General features: G+C 37.4%; 1 long non-coding RNA gene across 1 annotated transcript in view; it reads left to right on the top strand.

Moving 5' to 3' along the window:
• LOC309506451 overlaps positions 1–8,176 on the top strand; it is a 64,554-nt gene extending 56,378 nt beyond the window's left edge. The window contains exon 2 of the long non-coding RNA XR_014208754.1: positions 6,001–8,176. This is a non-coding gene — a long non-coding RNA (uncharacterized lncRNA). The remainder of the gene's footprint in view (positions 1–6,000) is intronic.
• Positions 8,177–9,127: the final 951 nt, after the last annotated feature.

Here is a 9,127-nt window from a genome sequence, read left to right as displayed (position 1 = left end):
TTCAGGGATAGACCCTTAATTTTACAGCAAGCAGATAAAGGTTTATTCTGGAACCGGGCTAGACGAACAAGCTCTGTCATTGCATCCCCAACACTATAGGTCGGACCCTCAGTCATTACAGTATAAACAAGAGAAAGTTTAGTAGGAAAACAAAACATGCTATAAAAACACAGATAAAGTAGATAGGAAAACTCCTCATATTCAAACCCCTGTCCTTGTATGCCATCTCGTAACACGGATGGCTACTGCTTTTAACCCTCTTTACATATCATCGTTCCATAAAATAAAACACCAGAAAAATGTAACAAAAATGAAATAAGAAAATAAAAACATAAGAGAAACATAAAGAAAACATTTATTTACCACATGTTACTATAGCTTCCGCTATCAGTATCAAAGTCACATTTTGTTCACCAGTTTCATCATCAGAATGGACTGTCATTTTCGCCAATTGAACATTCATTCCCGCACTCATATTCACCCATGAATAACAAAATTATCAGAATAACACATACAATCATAACCTATAAATTCAGCCTTTTCCATTAATCCACGCCCATCCACATATTTCCTAACCATTTTTTGTTAACTTTTAATTCAATCGGGCAATGGTTTTACTTAGTAAGCTCTATTTAATACCCTATTTAATAAAATCTAACCATAATAGTCTTATGATTTTATCCATTCTATCCAATGTTGTTTTTAAAAATTAACTCGGACTTTTCCATTACAGACCGACCGTCTTTTTGCTTATGACCGTACTTCACATTTGCACCAATCAAATCATTAGATCCATATCAATACTAAGCCCTAGTTTGATTTAATCAAATAAAATCATCAAAATCGTCACAAAACAAATAATTCTGCTAAACTTAAACCATTAGTTGGTCCACATTAGTGGTGGGAGAAAAAATCGATCCATCGATGCATCGCGATTCTCTCTCCAACGATTCTGGATCGATTCTGAGAATTTCAGAATCGATTCTGAGCTTAGTTTTTTACCAGATGTGCGATGACGCTGAGTTTGCTTTAGAAACACCCGTCTTCTGCTTGCTAACAATTCCTCACACACGCACACAACTCGAACCTTCCGTAAAATAATCTTTCATAAAGTTTGGAAAGGTTGAAGCGAATTACAAGGACATTCACAGGCTTCATTGCACAGGATGCACTGTGAGAGACGCGCGCTTGTTTTGATGTTACACTTAAAGTGTGCTGTCTCGCCCGTCTGTATTTTCCTTACAAATGCTCTACGAAGTCATCATTTATGTGGTTTGGAATGCAGTGGACTTATATATTTAAAATATGAATCTCACTAACAGAAGGCTGCTTTCAATTTTAAATGCTGACGCACGCTTTGTTTGTGTACGAGACTGCTCGCGCAAGCGGCTGTGCGACTCCGTGTAAGTGGTTTAATATACTTGTGCAAAATGAACGTAAACACAGCCAGTTATGTCTTAAGGGATTAAACGGACAGGACAAACCACATTACTTCTTATATTTCAAAAGAGATCCGAGCGTGAATGCAGCTTAATAGATCTCCCGCAGTCTATGTCATAGTAAAATACAAAAGTACGATGAAGAAAAATCACTCACAGTTCTTGAATGGAAAATGTTCAGATAATCTTAAATACTGAAAGCACTCTTTGTTTGTTGTTTGCCATGTTTCTTTGCTCCTCTTTATTATTTGCTACTTGCTTGTATGGTTTGAAGTTATACAAGTTTAAAAATTTTTAAATACAACTGTTTTAATGATTTTTTTTAATTTGTAATTATTTTTTAAAAAGTACTTAATTACTTATGTAAACTAATGAATTAATAAGGGGGGAAAAGTAGATAAAGAATCGATCTGGAATCGGATCGTGACCTCCAGAATCGGAATCGGATCGGATCGTGAGGTGACTAAAGATTCCCACCTCTAGTCCACATCCTCCTCCAGGTGTGTTGATCATCTCGTTAGCCCCATGGACATTCCGTCTTCACCAATATGACACTTTGCGTGCCGTTGCAATGGGCTTTCCCTCGCTGGCAAAGGAGGTACGTTACTAGCACGTCCTTGATCCCTCACTGCCCTCTATGGAAGTAGAATAATGTCAAATGTTTTTGAAATAAAAAGCCTGTTGAATTGCACTACTTGAAAAAAAATAGGCATTGCATTAACCATGCTTGCATTTTAATGCATTGTATTTTTAGTGCTTACATTTTTATGGGCTGAAATTCAACATGGTTGAATATTTAAGCTGTGAATATTTCAATTAAAAACATTTCAAACACCTTTTCATTATTAAAAATTCAATAATCCATATTCACCTTTCATATTTCACTTCCAAAATATTCAAACTGTTTAAAAATACAACCAATAATATTCAACAGGCAATTTTCGGTCCATTTTATTTCGCTTTGCAAATTCGCTTCCACAAATTCAGTGGTTCAAATTCGACAGTAAATTCAACATTGACGTCCAGGAACTGCAGGAAAAGCAGTGGATTGCCGAGCATACTCTCCATCTGCTGTTAGTCGACCTCACCAGCAGATGGTGCAAAAGCGCTTGTTGCTGACGAAGACATTCATTCATAAAATGAAAATGATTATCTGTGTCAGTATATGCGGAAAAGATGATAAACACACAAAAGCTGTGTGTATGTTTCATTCAATAACTTCATTGTTACTTTCCCTGTGTATTCTACATGTCATCAGCTTTCTCTACCATGAACGGGATTATAATCGGTTTCCCTCAATACCTCATACTCAAGGATTTCCCTTCCATTGATAGTGATATGAAAGACCAATCTTGCACCTTATTAGGGAAGTAGATATGAACTTAACGCGCAAAGTTTCATGCTGAGCGTTTCGTGATATACTGGCATAAAATCAACACATAGCCTACACACACACATATATATATATATATATATATATATATAGTATGCATACGTGTATTGCATTAGCTTAAACTGTCACAGCACTTGCATATTGTCCTCCTATTGTTAGTTTAACTGTAAATCGCTTTGGATAAAAGCTTCTGCTAAATGACTAAATGTAAAAATTGGCTTGATATCGGACATTAGCACATTTAGGAACCGTCTCTAAAGTTGCATACAACATTGGCATACACGTTTCTAACTTCAATAGCAAACTTACATTTATTTGAATAAATATCAAAAATCCAAAGGGTGCGCGTTATGCCTGACACTACATGAACACTTTACAGTTGGTTTTATGACTGTAAGTCGTTCTATTCAAATGCTATCGGAGTTAGAAACGTGTACACCAAAGTCGTATACACTTTAGAGACGGTCCCTAAATGTGCGAATGTCCAACATCAAGCCAACTTTATGCCAGTCTATCACTGGGAAACGCTCTTTGCGCGTTATTCTGAGTCCATCTGCTTGCCTGCGAGTTTGGTCTTTTACATCACTGTAGTCCATTAAGCTACGTTAAGCGTTGTAAATGTCCAGCAGGGGAATCCTTAAGTATTGAGGGAAACCCTAATAGTCTGCATGCAGCACATCACCACAATATAAAGTTAAGGCAACTAAACAACCAAGAGAAATATATGTCAACCTCAAAAATGTAACATTGGATCTGTATATCCGCATCGGGGAATAACATTATAATCTCGTTCTCGTTCTACTAACAGCAGATGGAGAGTATGCTCGGCAATCTACTGCTTTTCCTGCAGTTCCTGGACGTCAATGTTGAATTTACTGTCGAATTTGAACCACTGAATTTGTGGAAGCGAATTTGCAAAGCGAAATAAAATGGACCGAAAATTGCCTGTTGAATATTATTGGTTGTATTTTTAAACAGTTTGAATATTTTGGAAGTGAAATATGAAAGGTGAATATGGATTATTGAATTTTTAATAATGAAAAGGTGTTTGAAATGTTTTTAATTGAAATATTCACAGCTTAAATATTCAACCATGTTGAATTTCAGCCCATAAAAATGTAAGCACTAAAAATACAATGCATTAAAATGCAAGCATGGTTAATGCAATGCCTATTTTTTTCAAGTAGTGCAATTCAACAGGCTTTTTATTTCAAAAACATTTGACATTATTCTACTTCCATACCCTCCGCGTCGGCGCGTGGGGTTGCTGAGGTTGGTTGGTGTAGTCTAAGGTGAGAGGCGTGGACCCAGGTGTCACCCTCTCCAACCACTTTCTGATCATTACAAGATTTTCCCTCAGATCCCGACTGCACCTCCACTGGAATGAACCATTTCCTGCCTGCTGTCACCTGTGAATGCAGACCCTAGCTATTTTGTTATTGACCGCTTGTCTAGCCGGTCGTCCCTTTTGGTGTGACCTGTGGAATCAACCGCCTGAAACATATTGTCACCAGATAATTTTGCTCACTGAATAGCACTCAGGGTCCTTGTTTTACCTGAAAAATACTCAACCCACTTTGCTCATGTCAACAAAACAATATTTCTACATTTGGAACAGAATCAGTTCTGTTCGACACAATCCATCCTGACATTCTGCCCTGTATCAAAAGTCTGCATGCTCTGTAAAGAAAAACAAATGTCGAGGTTCCTGTCAGATAGTAAAGTACGTAGTTTCTTTTGTCTGCGGTGCTGCCACGGCCTTCGCTGCCGCATCTGCCCTGGCGTTCCCTGTTGAAACAGTCCCTGTTATTAGCACACACATACAACACTTTTGTTAGGGAGAAGAATGACTTCTTGCAGGGTTTTTTCCCCCAGACATCTTTCTCTGCCTCTGAAACAAAACATTACATTCTTCACTCCAAGCCACAATCTCATCTTCTTATCGAAGTATTTGAAGGACAGCGGCCCTCAGTTTCACCACATATCCTGCCTTTCAGGCCTGTTGTTTGGTCTCTTAAGTCAGTCATCAACAAACATTTTCCAATGTCAAAGTCATCAATTGTTTCTATCAGGTCAGGTCGTGGTGTACAGACTTGGTCAGTATCAGTCAAACAACATTCTCCTTCTTTGTTCAGTTCACAATATTCATAAATGTGAAGGGCTCTCTGGATAAGTTGATATTGCCTTCGCCAATGTGTCACTTTTGTTGTTGCCATCAAATCTGTACCATTTTCTCAACTCATAATGGATGACGATCTGCAACTTCACAATTCAGATTTACATAAATACTTAAACTGATCCAGAAAGTAATTCAAATCAACACCATCAATGTCAAAAATAATTACTGCCAGACAGAGCTTGATGACTAATCACCTTAAAGCTTGCCCCGTGTTCTGTATTGTCTTTTCATCAGATTTTTGGCTTCTTTAAAATTTGTCATTTGCCTTAACCCATCTGTCATGATAAAACTCATTCCAGATGTTAATGACACAATATACACACTATTCAGACGGAATAGATCCCCTAAACAAACACATACCAAACATGAATTAACACTCATAAAACATACAATGCTGTCACCGCCAAACAAACACACACGCATACCTGACTATGAACCGCTCATATTCTCATATTCATATCTTTTGGTGTTTACTCTAAACATATTTAAATTTTTAAATAAGATTTTAAACTTCTCATTTTCCTGTAGCTTTGATCTAATTTTACATTGTCTCTTAACCAGTTTCAAAGCACGTCTGTTCATTATTTTCATTTTCTCTTAGAAAAGTCAGCTGGGTTGTTTTTGTTCATTATCATTATTTTGCTTCAGCTTGCTTTATCAGGCCGATAACAGAAAGACAGACAGAGTACCCTTCCTCCACTCAGCAGTCTCTCTCACTATAAACAAATAATCTTTTCAACAGCCCCCTAAGACTGTAACTAAATAAATCATAGTCTAGAACCCTTAATAGTTCACAAATTTTAAAATACAAATGTTTAACTCAAATTAGCACCATTACAACAATATAAAATACATTATGGTATGAGCATTTCTAAGGTTATCTTTAGTTTAAATACTCAATTCACCTAACCTTTGTTATCCAGAAATTTCTCTTAACTCATCACCAGCTGTCTTCATCTTTAGCCACCAACATGTCTAATGACCTTCAGGAGTTAAAACTATCTTACAGACATATTATTTCAATATCAACACTTCTATAGTTTTTTCCCTTGCCCATAAGGCAACCAGCATCATGTTCCTGACATAAATTAAGTTTTGTTACTGTCTCCACAACAAATAATGACAGTCCCCTCATGGTCTCAGCTGACTCTTGAAAGCCCATTCCCATTAGCTCTTAATCTATAATTTTCTTCTCTTCAGGGTGTTGTCCCCTGGCATAGTTGCAGACACTTGTCATAATGAAAAACAAGCCATACAATGAATGCGGTTTTCTGGTGAGTGGTATTAGAGGGACTCACATTTTCTGGGTCAGACTGCCGTAACCTCACAGCTCATCTGGCCTCTCAATGATCTGCTGATGCTGGTGGCCACTCAGTCAATCAGTGCCACTCTCATTCCCATCTTCACATAAAACATCTCCATCAGGAGATGCCCAGTGTTTGTGACGTGACTTCCCCTGTCTTAGGTTGACCTTTGGCCAAAGGATCTTACCCGTCTTTGGGGTAATCACTTCGTACACACTTGGTTACCGCTCTTTCCCATCACGAAATCAGTTTTCCCCAACAGACTCAGTTGTTTTCTGGAGCTTACGAAAGGCACATTCAAGAGTCACCAGAGCACTCTGGACTGCCTAATAGTGTTAACACAGGGAGACAGGTTAATAACAACAGTATTTAATCACAAAAATCTGTTAAATCTGTCCGAATCAGCAAAATCTCAGTCAATTTTAATCACATCCGTCTATTCAGTGTACTGTTACATCTGTAGCCGGAGCCATCAGCCCTGTTTCATGGTGGAGGCTAAAATCAGACAAAGAAGTTACTCGTCCTGAATTAAACTAGTCAAAAACGTCCCTTCTATCGTTTAAGACTTCTTTAAAGTCATTCAGTTTTACTTTTAAAACATTTACCCTTTAAATGTATGAAATGCCTGTAGCATAATTTCTTTTAACATCCCCATATCTATGGTTTTCAACTAAAACACTGTGCCTTACTATATTATCTTATTATCACTTATGACACAGGCTCAGATAACAGCTTTTAGCTGACATTGAATTAGAGAGAGACTCTGAAGCATTTAGGACTGGTACACTGCACTCTCATAAACTTCTAAAATCAAACTTTATCTACCATCTTTTAACTCTAGCCCAGCGTTAGGCATCTTTGCCAGAATTTACATGTATTTTCCAACAACCATATTTCATATTTGTCTTTTGCCCACATCAGGGAATTTAGACATTACAAATTTTCACTCAGATCGTGTCTCTGTCGCACTGGCCGTTTCAGCCACAGCACACACCAGATTCAGATAAGCAAACTGTTTCAGCCAATCACAAGCTTATCTTCTTAAAGCAAAACATCAGCTCCTAGTTCTTTCATGGTCAACACTATTCCATCCACGTTCAAAACACTAACAAGCTGTTTGTTTAATCAGATGCATTTCTACACATTTTACATTTAGCAACTCATATTTTGTCATTATCTGTAATTTTACATCAACCTGTATTCCTCAATTCAGCAGCTCTTTCCTTCAAAAGGATTCCCGACTTAAATCTTTCAACCTTCTTTTAACCTTCAATCTTCTTACGACTTCCATCTATCCACTTTCCTTTAACTTTCTTTTCTACCTCACTTACTCGTACGTTCTTTTCACTTTCTTTAACACTGCGTTCACATTCTTAGTTCTTTCTCAGACTACTTTCAAACACACATTAATACACGTCACTTTCTCATTATCACTTTCCTTTAACTTTCTGAGTGTCCATTTACAATTACGGGCTAAATGGCCCCGCTGACCACAATTAAAACACTCTCTTTGCCTAGTTTGATCATTGAGCTTTCAAACGGCTCCAACTTACTGCACACCCTTGAAGCAGTGTGTCCCGATCAGGAATGTAAACAGAGCCACTGATAAGCAGTTCTCTGTATTCTTTTACAGTCCACCAGTGGCGGATTCAATCGCAATAGCCAAATCATAATCTTCATCATTATCATTGGCAGCACATTAATTTTCATAAGCTGCACAGAAAATCACTCAACATATTCCAAGGGGTTTTCACAATGTTTCTGTTTAACATGAATCACATTTGTCCAATGAAATGATCCCCAACCCATAATTACATTTACTTGTTTTTTGTAATCATCGGAAGCAATACAAGGCTAAAAATTTAACATTTTCAGTTTCTTTCTTTGTTTAGCCAGTCAAGTTGTTGTTTAAATTTCCAAACACAATCAAAACCCTGACTACCATTTACTTAATAATTTCTCCACATTTCTTTGAAGTGAGCTTGAGAGCACAGCTGCTTACAGCGTTTGCTCTCTTCTGTCCTCTATCAAATGGTTAGTCTGCATATTCAACTTAATGTTATCATTATTTTCTCAGTCCCACTTATCTCTGCTGTTTCACAAAAAAAACAAAATATCATATTACTCATATCTCAATCCCTAAAATGCACAGACAGCCATTATAGCTGCCTCCTCCTTCTACTCTTGTTACGAAAATTCTCTAGACATCATTATTTTACCAATAAAATATATAATTGTTCCCCATTCTGCTTAATAAAACCTTTTTTCATTCCTCATCTTTATATCACTTAATTTGACTTGCATGCATTTTGCCCATAATTTTCTTCATTGCACAGTATACCGGCGTGCAGTATTTACTATTAGATGTCCCCATAATGGCTGTTATTTTCCTTCTTTCACTATTGCCTGTGGATTTTACTTCAGCGCGCTTACTCTGACTTTCACCCGAAATCAGGAAAGGTTGGAATTAATTTCTGCTTACTTTCAATTTCTTTCCCTGGAATTCTTCCAGTGATCAATTATTTCAGCTCCTATTAATTTCAATAACGAGTACTCGGCTTTGGTCTGGACAATGTCTTGACCTACCCTAGGTCTCAATTTCCTCGCCCTTAAAAGCCTCTCCTTTTCCTCGTACCACAGTTCTAGCTTCAGTTCTTAAATGGTTCATCCACAAAATTCTCTTTTCAAAATCCCCAAATGAAAAAATAAATTTGCTATCTCTTACCCAAGATTTTCTTTTGCCACCTGGGTTCTTTTCCGAATTCCAGTGGAAGTCCTCCCGGGCCTGAAGCGGCTGGTTCTCCTTCTCTGA

The sequence above is a fragment of the Leuciscus leuciscus genome, assembly GCF_965113295.1.
Source record: "Leuciscus leuciscus genome assembly, chromosome: 9".
Taxonomy (NCBI): domain Eukaryota; kingdom Metazoa; phylum Chordata; class Actinopteri; order Cypriniformes; family Leuciscidae; genus Leuciscus; species Leuciscus leuciscus.
Note: the sequence above shows the minus strand (reverse complement) of the source record. Positions and strands in the feature narration are given on the sequence as shown.